This window comes from Monodelphis domestica, chromosome 3, assembly GCF_027887165.1.
Source record: "Monodelphis domestica isolate mMonDom1 chromosome 3, mMonDom1.pri, whole genome shotgun sequence".
In the NCBI taxonomy this organism is placed as follows: domain Eukaryota; kingdom Metazoa; phylum Chordata; class Mammalia; order Didelphimorphia; family Didelphidae; genus Monodelphis; species Monodelphis domestica.
The window spans coordinates 134,815,898-134,831,649 of NC_077229.1; positions in this window are offsets into that span (position 1 = coordinate 134,815,898).

The following is a 15,752-nucleotide window of genomic DNA, read 5'->3' on the forward strand; positions in this document are numbered from 1 at the left end:
CAAAGATCCCATCTTTGGGAAAAAGAACTCACTATTTTAAAAATAAACTGCTAGGAAACCTAGAAAACAGTATGGTAGAAACTATTTATAGACCTCATCTCATACCCTATACCAAGATAAGATCAAAATGGTTTAATGATTTATACATAAAACATGATACCACAAAAAAATTAGGGGAACAAAGAATAGTTTATCTGTTAGATCTATGGAGAAGGAATGAATTTATGACCAAACAAGAGACAGAGAATATTACAAGATATTAAAGGAATAATTTTGACTATATTAAATTTAAAAGATTTTCTACCAAGAAACAAAACAAAACACCACCATCAATAACAAAATTATGTAATGAAGATTGGAAGGGAAATGGCAAACTGGGAAAACATTTTCATAACAAATTTCTCTGATAAAAGTCTCATTTCTCATACATATAGAGAACTGAGTCAAATTTATAAGAATATAAGTCATTTCCTAATTGACTAATGGTCAAAGGATACGAACAAGCAATTTTCAGATGAGAAAATCAAATATTAAAAAATGTTTTAATGACTCTTAATTAGAGAAATGCAAATTAAAACAACACTGAGGTACACCACCTCATGCCTATCATATTGTACAATAAAGGGGAATAAACAGAAAGTGATGAATGTTGGAGGGAATGTGGCAAAACTGGGATACTGGTGCATTGTTAGTGGAGTTGTGAACTCCACAGTCATTATGGAGAGCAATTTGGAACTATGTCCAAAGGGCTATAAAACTGTGCATACCTTTTGATCCAATAATGCTATGTCTGTATCCAAAAGAGGTCATAAAAAGGGGAAAGGGCCTACATGTACAAAAATATTTATATTAGCCCTTTATGTGGTAGGAAAAAATTGGAAATTGAGGGGATATACATCAATATGGGACTATCTGAAACAAATTGAGGTATGTGATAGTAATAGAATACTATTGTGTTATAAGAAATAATAAGCAAGATGATTTTAGAAAAAGCTAGAAACACTTACATGAACTGATGCAGAGTGGAATAACTTGGAGAATATTATCCACAGTAACACCAGTATTGTTTGATGATCAGCTGTGAAAGATTTAGCTACTCTCAGCAATGCAATGATCCAGGACAATTCTGAGGGACTTATAACAAAAAATGCTATCCACCTCCTCCAGAGAAAGAATTTTTGGAATCAGAATGCAGATCAAAGTATACACTTTTTCACTTTAGTTTATTTGGGTTTTGATTTGGGGGTTTTGGTTTTATATGAGTATTCTCTTACAAAAATCATCAATATGGAAACACATTTTGTATTATGTATATGTATAACTCAGATCAAATTGCTTAACATCTCAAGGAGTGATTTGGGAAGGAAGGGAGGGAGACAATTAGACCTTATAATTTCAGAAAACTTATGTTAAAAGTTATTACATCTAATTGGTAAAATAAAATAAAATAGAATTGATAAATGCTTAACAAAATAAATAAAAATACAATACAGTGTATATAATGTTAATTTGTAGGGTTTTTTAGACCAACTCTCTTCTTACTTTAATAAACTTCTTACTAATATGGTTGATTATTCCCATGCATGTTGAGTCAGAAAGATCAGAGAGCAAAATCAGTCTCATGCATTTACTAGCTATGTGATTCTGGCCAAGTTATTTAATCCTGTTTCCTGCTTCAGTTTCCCCATCTCTAAAATAAGTTAAAGAAGGAAATGGCAAACCACACAGTGTCATTGCCGAAAACACCCCAAAAGAGTGTCAAAAAGTGTCAAACAAAACTGAAAAAAAACTGAATAACATGTGGTTCTAGAAGAAGATATGGCACTCTCTCAGGGGTGGCCACTAGCTCCCCTTTTAAGTACTAAGTTACACAAGGTTTCAAAATATTGAACAGTTTTATTTACACAGAATGAGGCTAACATTTCAACCTTATAGAAAGTGAAAATCAATTTCCCTTTGAGTTTCAGTGAAACAACCTTCCATAGGAATTTCAGTGAGAGTAAATTTAATGGCTAATAGTCTGTTCATTGAACTAGGACCAAAATCTATGAATTTGAAAAGCATAAAACCTCTATCAAGGTTTTAATCTTTTAACATGTCTTCAAACTCCCATGGGTCTCCTTTAATATTTTTCCAGTGACCCCCCCCCTTTTTATATCTAAAAGAGTTTGTTGCTATTATAGGGGAGGGGAAGAAGGGCAGGATAATAAACTTATTGCCTTCCTCAAACACTAAGTCTGAGTTTAAAAAAAAACTAGTAAAAATATTAATTCTGCTAAAAGAAAAAAAATCCAGCAGAAAGGTATTATCAGGATGTTTCCTGAGTTGACTGGAACAGAAATTAACTATTCTGTGAACCTAAGCGATAATGGGGTTTGGCTTCCTAGCCCCAGAGTGCATAGTATCATGCAGAGCTAGGTTATAAAGGGCCTTGAATGCCAGTATGAGAAATCTAAATGATTCCCTTTGGTCCAGTTTTTGAATGGCTTAGAAGCAGGTGTCCCAGTGGAATGAAAGAATTAATATGCTTTTCAATTGTCTATCTTGCACACAGGGAGTAACCTATTTGCCCAGCAGTATCTGGCCCAAAGTGTCTTACTAAAGGTCATACGGCAAATTAGTGGCAGATCATAAAGCAGAATATATGAATCCTTAAGCAGTTTAGCCTAGAGAGACATTCCCTGCTACCATTTTTATTTAATCCTGTTTAATGCTTTCAGTTGTGTGGCTTCACTTGGTAAATTTAAGGAAGATAATTTCATTCTTTTTCACTCCTTTTCTTCCAGAAAGTTAAAAGCCTTTCACAAGGTATTATCTAATTACTTCTCATACCTTCCTAGGAATTGCAAATGTGGAGAACATTCAAATAATAATAGTATCTTCAAGAAAGGGAATGAAGCATAAAAGATCATAGAATCACAGAGCTGGAAGGCATCTCAGAGACCATTTAGTTCAACACATACCTAAGCAAGAATCTTTTATATAACATCTCATTTGCAAAACATCATCCAGGATCTGGTTGAAAGTGTCCAGAGATGAGAAAGTGTCTACTACTACTATACTGCAGCCTATTCTACTTTTTGAAAGTTTAAATTGGAGGGGGCCATATTTTCCCCTTTCATTGAACTAATATACCTTTATGTATCTTCAATGGCTTATTTTAGCTTGATCTAGTTGAAAGAGCCCTACATTTTCAAGTCAAACAACCTAGGATCATATCTCAGCTCTTCTACTTATATATCTCATGTCACTAAGAAGTACATCACTGAGCCTCAATTTCTTCATCTGTAAAATAAGAGGGTTGGATTAGATGATCTCAAATATCCTTTCTAGATCTAAATCTATGACTGTGAGTCTAATTCTTCCTCCACAGAAGACCCTTCAATTTCCTGAAAGCAGATACCTTGTCTTTCCTAAGTTTCTGTTTCATGAGTCTAAACATCCTCGGGACATCCACATAGACTGATTTCAAAGCTCCTTACCAGTCTGTTGGCTTTCTCTAAATATGCTACAGCTTCTCAATATTTTCCAGAAAATGTAGCTCCCAGGTGAAGAACCCCTGCTCTCGTACGAGAAAGATCTATTAATGACTAAGTAATCTTTGGCTTCAGTCTTCCATCCAAATCCAAAACAACTGACACTACCTTCATTGAACCCACATTTCTCTATCATATATCAGGATACCATAAAAGACTTTGTCAAATAATTTGCTAGAGGATATGAGGTTCTAGTGTCATGACCTGTCCTTGATGAGCCCAAACAGGCTCCCTTTCATCTCTGCTTCCCTTCATAGATGTGGTTTACACACTCTTTTTATCAATAGGGCCTAGGTTTGCCAGAAATCCAAGTTGAAATGCAACCTAAAGATTTCATTTTCTTTTCTTTCATGAAAACTAGAATACCATTCACCCTCCTCTAGTCCTGTGGTAACTCCACCAGCTCCATGACATTTCTAATATCCTTGATAGTGGGTCAGCAGTCACACCTCCCAGTTCTTTCTCTTTCCTGAGAGGTAGTTAGTCTGACCCCAGAGAGTTGGCATCCTTCTATTTTACCGCTATGCACTCTCCATGTCATCCCCCATAGCAGCTTTTTCAAACTTTTTTTCCTCATGTCTCACCCACAATTGCACCTCCTCCCCCACTTGCCCACTTGTTCCACACACTTGTAGCAGATGGCTGAGACTCCTACATCTAAGTGGATTAAGGCCATCCAGCATAGCATCCTTCAGCCTGTCTTGGAAATCTTCTCTTCTTAGTACTATTACCCATTATCTCCTCCTTCCTTTTAGTCAAAGAAAAGAAGTAGTCTTCCTTGCATGTGCCCTTGAACCCGTTCCCTTCCAGCTTTCTTAAGACTGCTCTTCAGGAACCATTTTTATTCTGCCATGCATTTTCAATATTCATTTCTTCCCTGATCTGCCTACAAATATGATCAGATATGCTCAAGACCAAAATATTCATCTAAAACCCATTTCTTCCCTCTTTTTCACTTCTAGAAATCTTGAAAAATATTGTCAAAACCTAATGTCTCCATACACTTAATATTCACTCTCAGTCTGAGCCTTTACAATTTAGCTTCCTTTGCATCTTACTAAAACTGCTCTTTGTTTTTTTTTTTTCCTGTCACACACAGGGCAGGCAAGTCATCCTAACTGAATCAGCCAGGCACCTGGAGGAAATGACAGACTCCTGGCAAATTATAAGACCACCACCACTTTGACTCCCGTCTTCCCTCAAACCCTGATGGAGACACCTGGATCTAAGAGCCTTAGGAATAACAATGCTTCCCCCAAAAAAATACCTGCTTCCAACCTAGCCTGAGTAATCATTGAATTGGGAAAACATCAGAAACCCCACCTGACCTAAGAGGGGATCACCATCCTCATTACCACCAGTAACTACCAACCAATTGCCAACAATATGCAGTTAGGCACAGGAGCCTTAAGAGTGGCAGCACTCCCCAGGCCAGTGGTCCTGCTTCCAGTCCGGTCCATATAGCCATCACCAGGGAAAACAAATTTCATCTCTGCCAACTTCAGACCAACTGCCACACACAAGGTTTTGTCTATCTGAGGAAGTAAGGCACTCAGAGGGAAAGAAAGACGAAAGAGTACGCCAAGCAAGTCAAACCACTATTGACAACCTTGCAGACCTTTATGGAGACAGTCCAACAACCAGAACCTAAAAGCCTTGGGAATAGCAATGGTTCCAGTCCAGTGCCCTCCACCTTAATCCTGGCAGAAATACTTGCAGAGGTACCGCCTGGTAATTGCTCCTGCAGATGCCATGATATAGCACTACTAAAGAGGCAGAAAAGAAAGTTCCTTCCACCCCAATGCTTGATACTGTCAAAGTGTTCAACATCGGAAATATGATTAGGTCAGTGAATATGACATTAAAGACTTTTGCCAATTTGACTCTCATCTTTCCTCAGAGCATGATGGAGACAGTCCAAGAATCTGAACCTAGAAGCCTTGGGAATAGCGAGACTTCCAGTCCAGGACCCTCCACTTCCATCCTGGGATTTTCCTAGCAATAATTCATTATTTGACCTAAAGCCTCCTATACTTTCTTACTTCTTTCCTCATGCCCAAGAATTCTTATTTCTAAATGTTTTGCAACTTTAAAATTTTTTTATGAACTTGAAATAAAATGAATTCATTTAATTTGCTTCTGTAACTTCTGCCCCAAAGATCCTGGTTTTTCCCTAAGAGATAAAAAGAACAAGTCTAATCCCTCTTCCAATTTGCCCTTTAAATACTTAAAGACAGCTCTTGTGCCCCTGTTTCCTGCATCTTTGGTTCTTCAGGCTAACTATGCTTATTTCCTTCAGCCAAATTTTATGATATTCATAGAGTTTAGCACTGAGCCTGGCATATAGTTACTACTATACCAATTCTTATTCTCTTCCCTTCCTTTCTTTTCCCATTTGGACATAGAGTCAAAATTCTGCACTTTCTATCCCTTTTACCCTCTTCCTGACATTCTCCCATTCATCAATAGCCTTTTAAAACCATGATGTCTAGAGCTAAACGTAATAGTGATGTTGTCTATCAAAGATGGAGTTCGGGAACTATCATCTTCTTAGTTCTAGACAGTGCGGCCCAAGACTGAATTAGTTTTTTGTATGCCACTTTAGGAAGGGGAAAAGAAAAATAAGAGTTTATTTAGCACCTACTATGTGCCAGGCACTGTGCTAAGAGCTTTACAAATATTATCTCATTGGATCTTCACAACAATCTTGCAGGATAAAATCTATTCTTATACCTATTTTACAGTTGAGGAAACTGAATAAAATAGATAGTGAGTGGCTTATCCAATATCTGAGGCCAGGGTTGAAAACAGGACTTACTGAATATACTCAGTGCTCTGATTCAATGAGTAACCCAGCTAATTGCCTTGTTCAGCATTAGGCTTAACCTAGGATAAAAAACGTAGAGATAAAAGTTGCAATCAAAAACTTCTTTATTAATTTAAAATGTGAGCAGAGGGGCAGCTGGGTGGCTCAGTGGATTGAGAGTCAGGCCTAGAGATGGGAGGGCCTAGGTTCAAATCTGGACCCAGACACTTGCCAGCTGTGTGATCCTGGGCAAGTCACTTAACCCCTACAGCCTAGTCCTTACCATTCTTCTTCCTTGGAACCAATAAACAGTATTAATTCTAAGATGGAAGGTAAGAACTTAAAAAAAATGTGAGTGGAAGGGCTGCTGGGTGGCTCAGTGATAAAAGAACCAGGCCTGGAGATGGGAAGTCTTGGGTTCAAGCTTGGCTTCAGACACTGCCTTGCAGGTAAGGGTTTTTAAAAATATGAGAGGAACATATGGTTAAATAGGTGATCTGAGAAAGATATTGGAATTTCAGTGGACTAGAGGCACAATAGGAGTCTACAGTATGATATAATTGCTAAAATCTTTGATTCCATAATAAACTGCTTTGGAGGTGAGAGACATTCTTCCCTAATCAATCCACATTTGAATTATCATTATTCAGGTCTAGATGCCACATTTTAAGAACATTCGAGAACCTCCAGACAAGGGTAAGCTGGATGGTGAAAGACCATGAGGTCATATGGAGAAGGGCTGAAGAAATTGGGAACAGAAAAGTATTTATTAGCTATACTTCTAAAATCCCTTCGACTGTTTTTCCTGGGACTGCTGTCTAGTTCACTAGCCTATATTTCACCGACTCTGTTCTAATGCTATTTTTGAAAATTGGAATAACGTTTGCTCTTCTCCAGTTATATAGTACCTCTCCCATTCTATACTCTTTCAAAAATCATCGACGGTGGTTCAGTAATTATATCCATCAATTTTTCCAGTAGTTTCCAGTATAGTTCATCTATGTCAGAGCGTTTGACCTCTCAGGCTGCTTCCAACTCCAAGATTCTGGGTTTCTGAGCATCAAACTCCTGGAAATGGAAGTTTGAGGTAATCCATGTTGCCCCCTACTTCTACCTTTTATCTTAGGATGTTGGCTAGGCTCCCCATCACCTTCCCTAGCTTAAGGACTTGCAATTACTCATGACTAAGGCTCTCCTGACCAGTACGCTTTACTCAAATAAAACAAGTGCACAGAAATCTCCTAGCCCACAATTCCCACTTTTCACAGCTTCAGATGAGCCCTAGTCATAGAAAGAATTCAAGTTCATTTGCTTCCTTCACCAGCCCATTCATTATTTCCCATACTAAAAGTCAGGATTTTGCTTTATGTACTAATTATTTTAAGATGGGTAATCTCTCAGAGTGGGAACTCTGTGAAGCAGGCTGGGAGGGGCAGTGGTTTAGCAGAGAGAACATTAGAGTCAGATCCAGTCGCAGTTTTAGTTTTTACTAGCTATGTGATGTTAGGCACATCAATTAACCTCTCTGGGTCCCAGGTTTTTCAACTGCAGAGTAAGAGATTTATTGTGGCATAGTGGATAGAGTCCAGAATAGACTTACATACAAATCCTACCTCTGACTTCAAGTGCTTTCCCTCTGTGTTCATATATATATATGTTTTATATGTATAGCACATTTGCACATAATTGTTTGTATTTCTTTTCTCCATTAGACTGTGCTCCTGGAAATCAGACACCATCTTTATCCTTTCTTTGCATCCCCAGAGATTCGCTTTCCATGGTACCCAAGTGCCTACTTTATGTTTGTGATAGAGGTAGCTATGGCTCAGTGGTTAAGAGCACTGGGCTCAGGAAGACCTAAGTTCAAATCCAGCCTCAGACATTTTCTAGCTATGTGACATAGGGCAGGTCACTTAACCTCTTTATGCTTAGGAAGAAGCTAGGTGCCTCAGTGAATAGAGTGCTGGGACTGGAGTCAGAAAGTTCTGAGTTCAAATCCAGCATCAGTTTCTTTCTAGAAGTGTGACCCTGGGCAATCACTTAACCACTGATTGCCAGATTAAAGGATCCCCTGGAGAAGGAAATAGCAAACAACTCCAGTATCCTTGCCAAGAAAATCCCATGGATAGCTACGGTCCATGGGGTCGTGAAGAGTCAGACACAACTGAACAATGGGTGTTTACTGGCCAACCAAATGATTGGCATAATCCGCCTGTATGACCTTGGCAAAGTCACTTAACCTCTCATTGTTCCAGGCAACTGGTCAAGGCCAAAAATTGCAGAACAAATGATAATCCACAGTGGAAAACTATATTTCTGTACCAATGAAATCACAACTCTGTTCAAACCCCCTTCCAAAATAACAAAAACAGGAGTAATTATAAACATCACATAGGGGAATTAACACTTCTGACTGTTGTCAGCTGACCTAATCCTGCTTTGAATCCTGGTTCAGCCACTTATTACTGTGCAGATTAGGAAAGTCATCTCACTTCTCCAGGGCTCAGTTATATCTCCATAAGATGGACTAGAAGGTCTACATGCTTTCCTTCAACTCAAAAATTCCCTGCCTCCTAAATTGGCAGGGTTGTCGAGGTCACTTTTTCAATTGTGGAAATGAGATATTTGTAACAGGCAACTATCCCATGAAGCCCTGAGCCTGAATCCTGTCCTCTTCCATTAGGCTTTTTGTGCTCTGGCTCCTTTCTAGGGGAAATGTAGCCCTTGGAAAGGACTAGGATATAAGCCATTCCCCATTCCTGTTCCTTGGGATAGATCCTAGTATATGCTAAAAAAAACTAAACTAAACTAAACTGAACTAAGAGCCTATTTAAAAGAACAGCTTGTGAGCTTTTGCATCAATAACTCATGTAAGTTTTCAGGGCCTTATTATTTCCAAGTGCTCCATTTATACTCAGTAATGAGTGTGCCAAAGCTTGGCATGGTAGCATGAAAAATGTGTCAGCAGGGTGTTTGCAGCGATGACAAAGCAAGGAAATTTTATCAACAAGATGTCAACAAAGACACCAGAGGATGAAAGTCTTCCCAAAGCAGGGTGTAAGGAGACACTTTGACTATAAAACAGGAGCAGAGCAGCTGAGAGGAAGTCAACAGCCAAAGAGGAGGCAGCAGCATCTGAGAAGAATGGTTAGAGGCAAAAACCTACAGAGAAATCCTAGAGAATGAGCAGCACAAGATCTTAGAACTGAAACTAGAAAAGATCCAATCAAGCCCCACAGAGCTAAAACCAGAAGAAATTTCATCAAATCCTCTAGAATTAAAACTAGAAAGGACTCAGTCCAATACCACAGGACTAAAATTAGAAGGGATCCAGGCAAACCCCATAGATTTAAAACAAGAAAGGATAAAGTCAAAGTCCATAGAGCTAAAACTGGAAGGGATCTAGGCAAACTCTGTGGTCCTAAAACTATAAGGGATCCAATCATTGCACATATGAGGACACTGAAGCCAATGGCATAAATGATAAGTTATAGAACTGGAACTGAAACTCAGAACCTGGGACTCTCAGTTCAGCTCACTTTTCACTGTGTCAGGTGAGAAGCCAACCAAAAGTATGATGAATTTCATTGCACCAGGTTCAATGCAATTAACCATAGGCATCCTGGAAAGATTAATCAAGGAACCCCGTGTGCTTTGAGGTGCATAATTAGTTATTCATGGATCTTTATTGTCTTCTTTCTACTTTTTTGTTTGTCCTGAAATATACCCCTAATTTGTCTTGGATAACTGAGTTTTGTGTGGGAGCCATTTGTTGCAGCCTTCCCAGGGCTTTCCAAAAGAAAGTTTTTTTCCTGGGGATTCAGAAGATAGTGGGAGGAGAAACTCTTAGGAAGCAGAAATATCCCTTGAACATTATGATTCCCCTTCAAGCCAAAGCATTCTTCTTTAAGCACCTCAATAGCTACATAAAGTAGCCCCAAATCAATTGACTTTTTGAGCACTAACTTTCTACGACATGATAGCGTAAATGGATAGCCAGCATCAAAATGAGGAAAATCTAGGTTCAAATCCTTCCTCAGATATTGCCTGGTTTTCACAACCTTTCATTGTGTGGCCACCAAGACTAAAGAGTGCAGAAAAAGTTGTAGCCTGAATTGGAAGAGAGAGTTTTTCCCTCTCTCAGTAAAATCCCAGGTCCAGAACCTATCCCTTGTTCTCTCCAAAATCTTCTTTAGCCTTGATCCAATTTGCCAGGGCTCCAAATATATATGGAGCTAGAGGTCCATTTGGATGTTCTGTAAAGAACTTCAAATTCAACATATCAAAAATGATATTTGAGACAGCTGGGTGGCCCAGTGGATAGAGTACTGGGCCTGGAGCCAGGGAGACCCATCTTCCTTAGGTCAAATCTGGCCCCAGATACTAGCTGTGTGACCCTGAGAAAATTACTTACCTCTATTTACCTCAGTTTCTTCATCTGTTAAATGAGCTAGAGAAAGAAATGGCAAACCACCCCAATATCTTTGCTAAGAAACCTCCAAATGGTGTCACTAAGAGTTGGACAGGACTGAAATGAATGAACAACGACTAAAAAAAAAAAGTATATTTGCATCCTTACATTACTTCCTTTTTGCATTTTCCATTCTAATCAAACTGGTCTGCTCACTGTTCCCTACCCACAGTGTTCCATTTCTGGCCTCTCTGTGACTTTCCATAGGTGTTTCCTCCATGTCTGGAATGCACCGCCTCCTCACTTCTGCTTCTCACACTTCTTTGCTTCCTTCTAAACACAGTTCAGATGCCACCTCCTTCACAAGCTCTCCCTGATCCTTCCAGGTGTTATCATTCCACCCTACCCTTTTGAAGTTATTTTGTATCACTTTTTGGATTGAAGGTATCCCCAAAATCATAGTTCACTTTTAAGCTTTAAGAGATTTTGGGGACACGCTATACTTTGTATGTAGTGGATAGAGAGAACTAGACTTGAAATCAAGACAACTCTTCTTCCCGAGCTCAAATCTGGCCACAAACACTTCTTAGCTTTGTGACCCTGGGCAAGTCACTTAACCTTGTTTGTTTCAATTTACTTTTCTATAAAGTGAGCTGGAAAAGAAAACAGGGAACCATTCCAGTGCATTTTCCAAGAAATGTCCAAGTGGAATCATGAAGGGTGGAATATTACTAAAACAACTCAACAACAATATTTATTTATTTATATGTATGGGTTGTATGAAGAATGCAATCTCCTTGAATGTATGGACAATTTCATTTTTTCCCTTTGTATATGCAGAACCTAGGACAGTGCTTTGGAGATAATAAGTACTTTATTAATGTTTGGGGGCTTAAGTTCCTCACAAAACCCATGTATCCTTCCCACTCCACTTCTTTTGAATGCATTACTATCAAGAGACTTCTCCCAAGCACCCAAACTCAGAACTTCCCTGGTTTATCACTGTTGCAAAAGTCTTGCTAACACCCTGTTGTGATACACAGGCAAACATATGAGAACATCCTTTCCTGATTCATGCTTGCCTCTTAAAAATAAATAAATAAAAACTTACTTTCTTCTTAGAACTGGAAGAGAGTTAAGAGAAAGGTAATTGGGATTAGGTGACTTGCCCAGGGTCAAACAGCTAAGTAGTGTCTGTGACCAGATTTGAATCTAGGACCTCCAATCTCCAAGCCAAGTTCTCTATCCACTGAGACACCTTGCTGTGCCCCTCCACCCTTGACTCATCACTCTTCACTCCCTTCTTCAAATCAGTTGTACTTAATCATTTCAAATGTATCTTTACAAAATCATGTCTTATTTCTACAATGATTCAAGTTTTCATCATCTCCTATGTATACCCTTATGGTATACATAACTTGTTTACCTGAATCTCTAGTTTTTTATTTTCCCCATTTTGCTCCTCACAGAGTTGTAAGTAAGCCTTCTAATGCCCTGATCTTATCAAGGCATTATCCAATTGAGAAACCTACAATGCTCCCCATTACCTGCCAATAAATTCTAAGCAGATCTAACACTCTAGGACCTCCAGAAACTGAATTTAGCTCCTTAACAACCATTTAAAAATCATGGAAGCTCAAAGTCAGAAGGGACCTTAAAGGTCTTCTGATTGCAACCCAACCTAAACAGAAATTGACCAATCCATCAACAAGAATGTATTAAGTGCTCACTGTGTCTCAGGCAATGGACTAAGCACCAAGGAGACAAAGGAAACATTATTCTTAAAAAGGAAAAGTTATATTACTTCACCTCAAGTGCCATAATTTGGTTGATTCAACATCCAGGTGATGCTTGAAGAGTCACTATCTTACCAGCTTCAATCAGTGATAGGAAATCACTATATTCCAATGCAATTGATTCTACTTTTTGAAAACCTCAAATTGCTAGAAGAAAATTTTCCCCTCTTTTGTAATAGGTTACTACTACAAATGCAACAGGGAGTTTACCCATTCTTCTCCTCTACCCAGTATTATTTCAAACAAGTCTGATTTGTTCATTATTATCCTGAACCAGTCTTTGGTTTCTTTTGCCTTCTCCTACCAGCAGTTCTTTATTGGGTTTTTTAAAAATTAATCAAGCAATAAACATTTATTAAGCACCTACTGGGTACCAGGCAGTGTGTTAAGTGCTGATAAGATATCTAAACATCATGTTGATTCTCCATGAACACACACACACACACACATATATAAATATATATATAATCACAATAATAACTCATTACCTTTCACATGGATAATTTTTCAAAAGTCTAGTAATTGGTCTCCCTGGATCCAGTTTCATCCCTATTTAATCAATCCTCAACATAGCTATCAAAATGATATTCTTAAATAGTCTAGCAATGTCACTCCCCTGTACAAGAAGCTTTGATTGTTTCCTATTCCTATTCTTAAAATAAAGTATCATGTCCTTAGTTTGGTATTTAAAGTTCTTTCTAATGTTTTAAAAAAAAATCAACAGAGGAAGGGATGTACCCTGAGAGGGAAGACCTGGACCTTTTGTTATGGATAGAGAGGGAAAGAGAGGGGAACCTCCTTCTTCCTCAAAGCGGGGTTCAGGGGAGACAGCAAATGTAATGGGTTGGTTCAAAGAAGGCTTGCTTACATTCCTAGACTAATCACACACTCCTCCCTATCACACACTTTATAATTCAACCAAACTGCCTTGCAAGATATTCCAAATATATTCCATCTTTTGCCTCTCTGCCTTCATATGAGTTTTATGGCATAGTAGGAATATCCTCCTTTCTCTACTCTTCATCTTGGAAGCTCAAGTTTCCTCCAAACTCAGCTCTTTGTCTACCTCCTTAAAGAAACTTTTCTTGATTTCCCCAATTGTTGGTTGCCCCCACCAATCCATTTACATGTATTTTATTTATGACTTGCATCCACTTAACTATGAACATGTTATATTTCCCCCTAGAAAAATGCAAGACACCTAAGCACAGAAACTGTATCAATTGAGTGATGATAAAATATATTCTCCCCATCAATGTTTTCAATCCTTTCAGTGGCTAAAGAGTGCTAGAGGAAGTCATATAATGGTGTTGATACAAAGGGCTGACTCATTCTCTCTCTCTCTCTCTCTCTCTCTCTCTCTCTCTCTCTCTCTCTCTCTCTCTCTCTCTCTCTCTCTCTCCTTCATTCCTCCCTCCTTTCTCTGAACTTTTAGAAAAAACTGTCTATGTTTGCCTCACTTTTTACTCAATCAACCCCTGCAATTTTGATTTCCTACCCCATCATTTAACTAAATCCATTCCCTTCAAAGTTACCAATGGTCTTTTTATTGCCAAATTTTGTAGTCTTTTAAATACTAATTCTTTTTTTTATTTGTTTATTTATTTATTTGTTGCATTAAAATACCCAGTTCATTCTTTCCTTTCCCTCCCCTATTAGAGATGGTATCATTTAACAAAAAGATGCACATATAAAACTGTCTTGCTTATTTCTATTTATTAGTTCTTTTCTCTGGAGGTAGATATACACAATTCATTCTACAAACAATATTTCTGTTGCTATATATATTGTTCTCTTGGTTCTGCTTATTTTACTCTTCATGTCTTCAAATAGTTCTTTCCATGTTTTTTTAATTAACCTATTCATCATGTCTTATGATCAATCACAATTATGTGGCACAATTTGTTTAGCCATTTCCCAAATTCCTTCAATTTCCAGTTCTTTTCCACCACAGAGAGCTTCTATAAATATTTTAGGACATATAGATGCTTTTCCTTTCTCTCTTATCACCTTAGGAAATAAACCTAAAAGAGGTATTTCTGGATCAAAAGGTATACACAGTTTTCTAACTTTGAGCATAGTTCAAAATTATCTCCAAAATGTTTGGATCACTTCACAGTTCCACCAACAGTGTAGAATGTCCCCATTTTCCCACAACTCCTCCAACATTTGTCCTTTTTCCCTTTATTATTTCAGCCAATCTGATGGATATGAGAAATCTCAGAGTTGTTTTGATTTGCATTTCTCTAATTCTTTTTTAGAAAATATTGATAAGATGTTTAGCATGGTGTCTAGCATATAGTAAGTGCTTAAAAAATGCTTGTTCCCTTCTCCTTGTCTGCTGCACTTGACATTGATGACTCCCTCACCTCCTGGATGCTCTTCCCTCTCAAGACTTGTGTAGCTCTTCTCCCTTTTAGTTATTTTCCTACCTGTCCAACTGCTCTTTCTCAGTCTCCTTTGCTGGCTCATAATCAAGGTCATACTCCACTATGGGAAGACATTCAACAAAATTCTTTCCTAAGATTCCTACTACCATCTCTCTAAATTTTCTCTTTTTAAAACCATCAACATCCATTTCTATGGCTATGATTTTCAGATCTATATATTCAACTGCAGTCTCTCCTTGAGTTATCTTCCATTGCCAATTCTTACTGAGCATTTTAAATTACATTTCCAATAATATCTCAGAATCACTATATCAATAGCAGAACTCATCTTTTCCTCCCAAATCTACCCCTTTTCCAAATGGCATATTTCTTTTGAAGGCAGCACCATTCTTCTTGTTTCCAGGTTTGTAATATTATCATTATACTTGAATCATCCTTTTCCCTCACCCAACATACCAAGTCGCTTGTCAAATTATCTTTACCTCCCCAACATCTCTCACACTTGACCCCTTATCTCTAATCACACAGATACCATTTTATTTTAAGCCCTCATTATCTCTTGCCTATAATATTGAAATGGCTTCCTAATGGGTCCCCTCACCTTTTTTCTACACTTCAGTCCATCTTTTTTTCACCGCTGCCAAAGTGACTTTCCTTAAACACAGATCTAAAAATATCAACTTTTCTGTCTAGCTTTTAAAGTCGTTCACTGCCTCATCCCAATATATCTTTCTAACCACATAGCACATTACAGGACTTCCCCAAAGTCTCTCATCAAAGTAGCCAAACTGGCCTTTCAGTTTCTTATATACT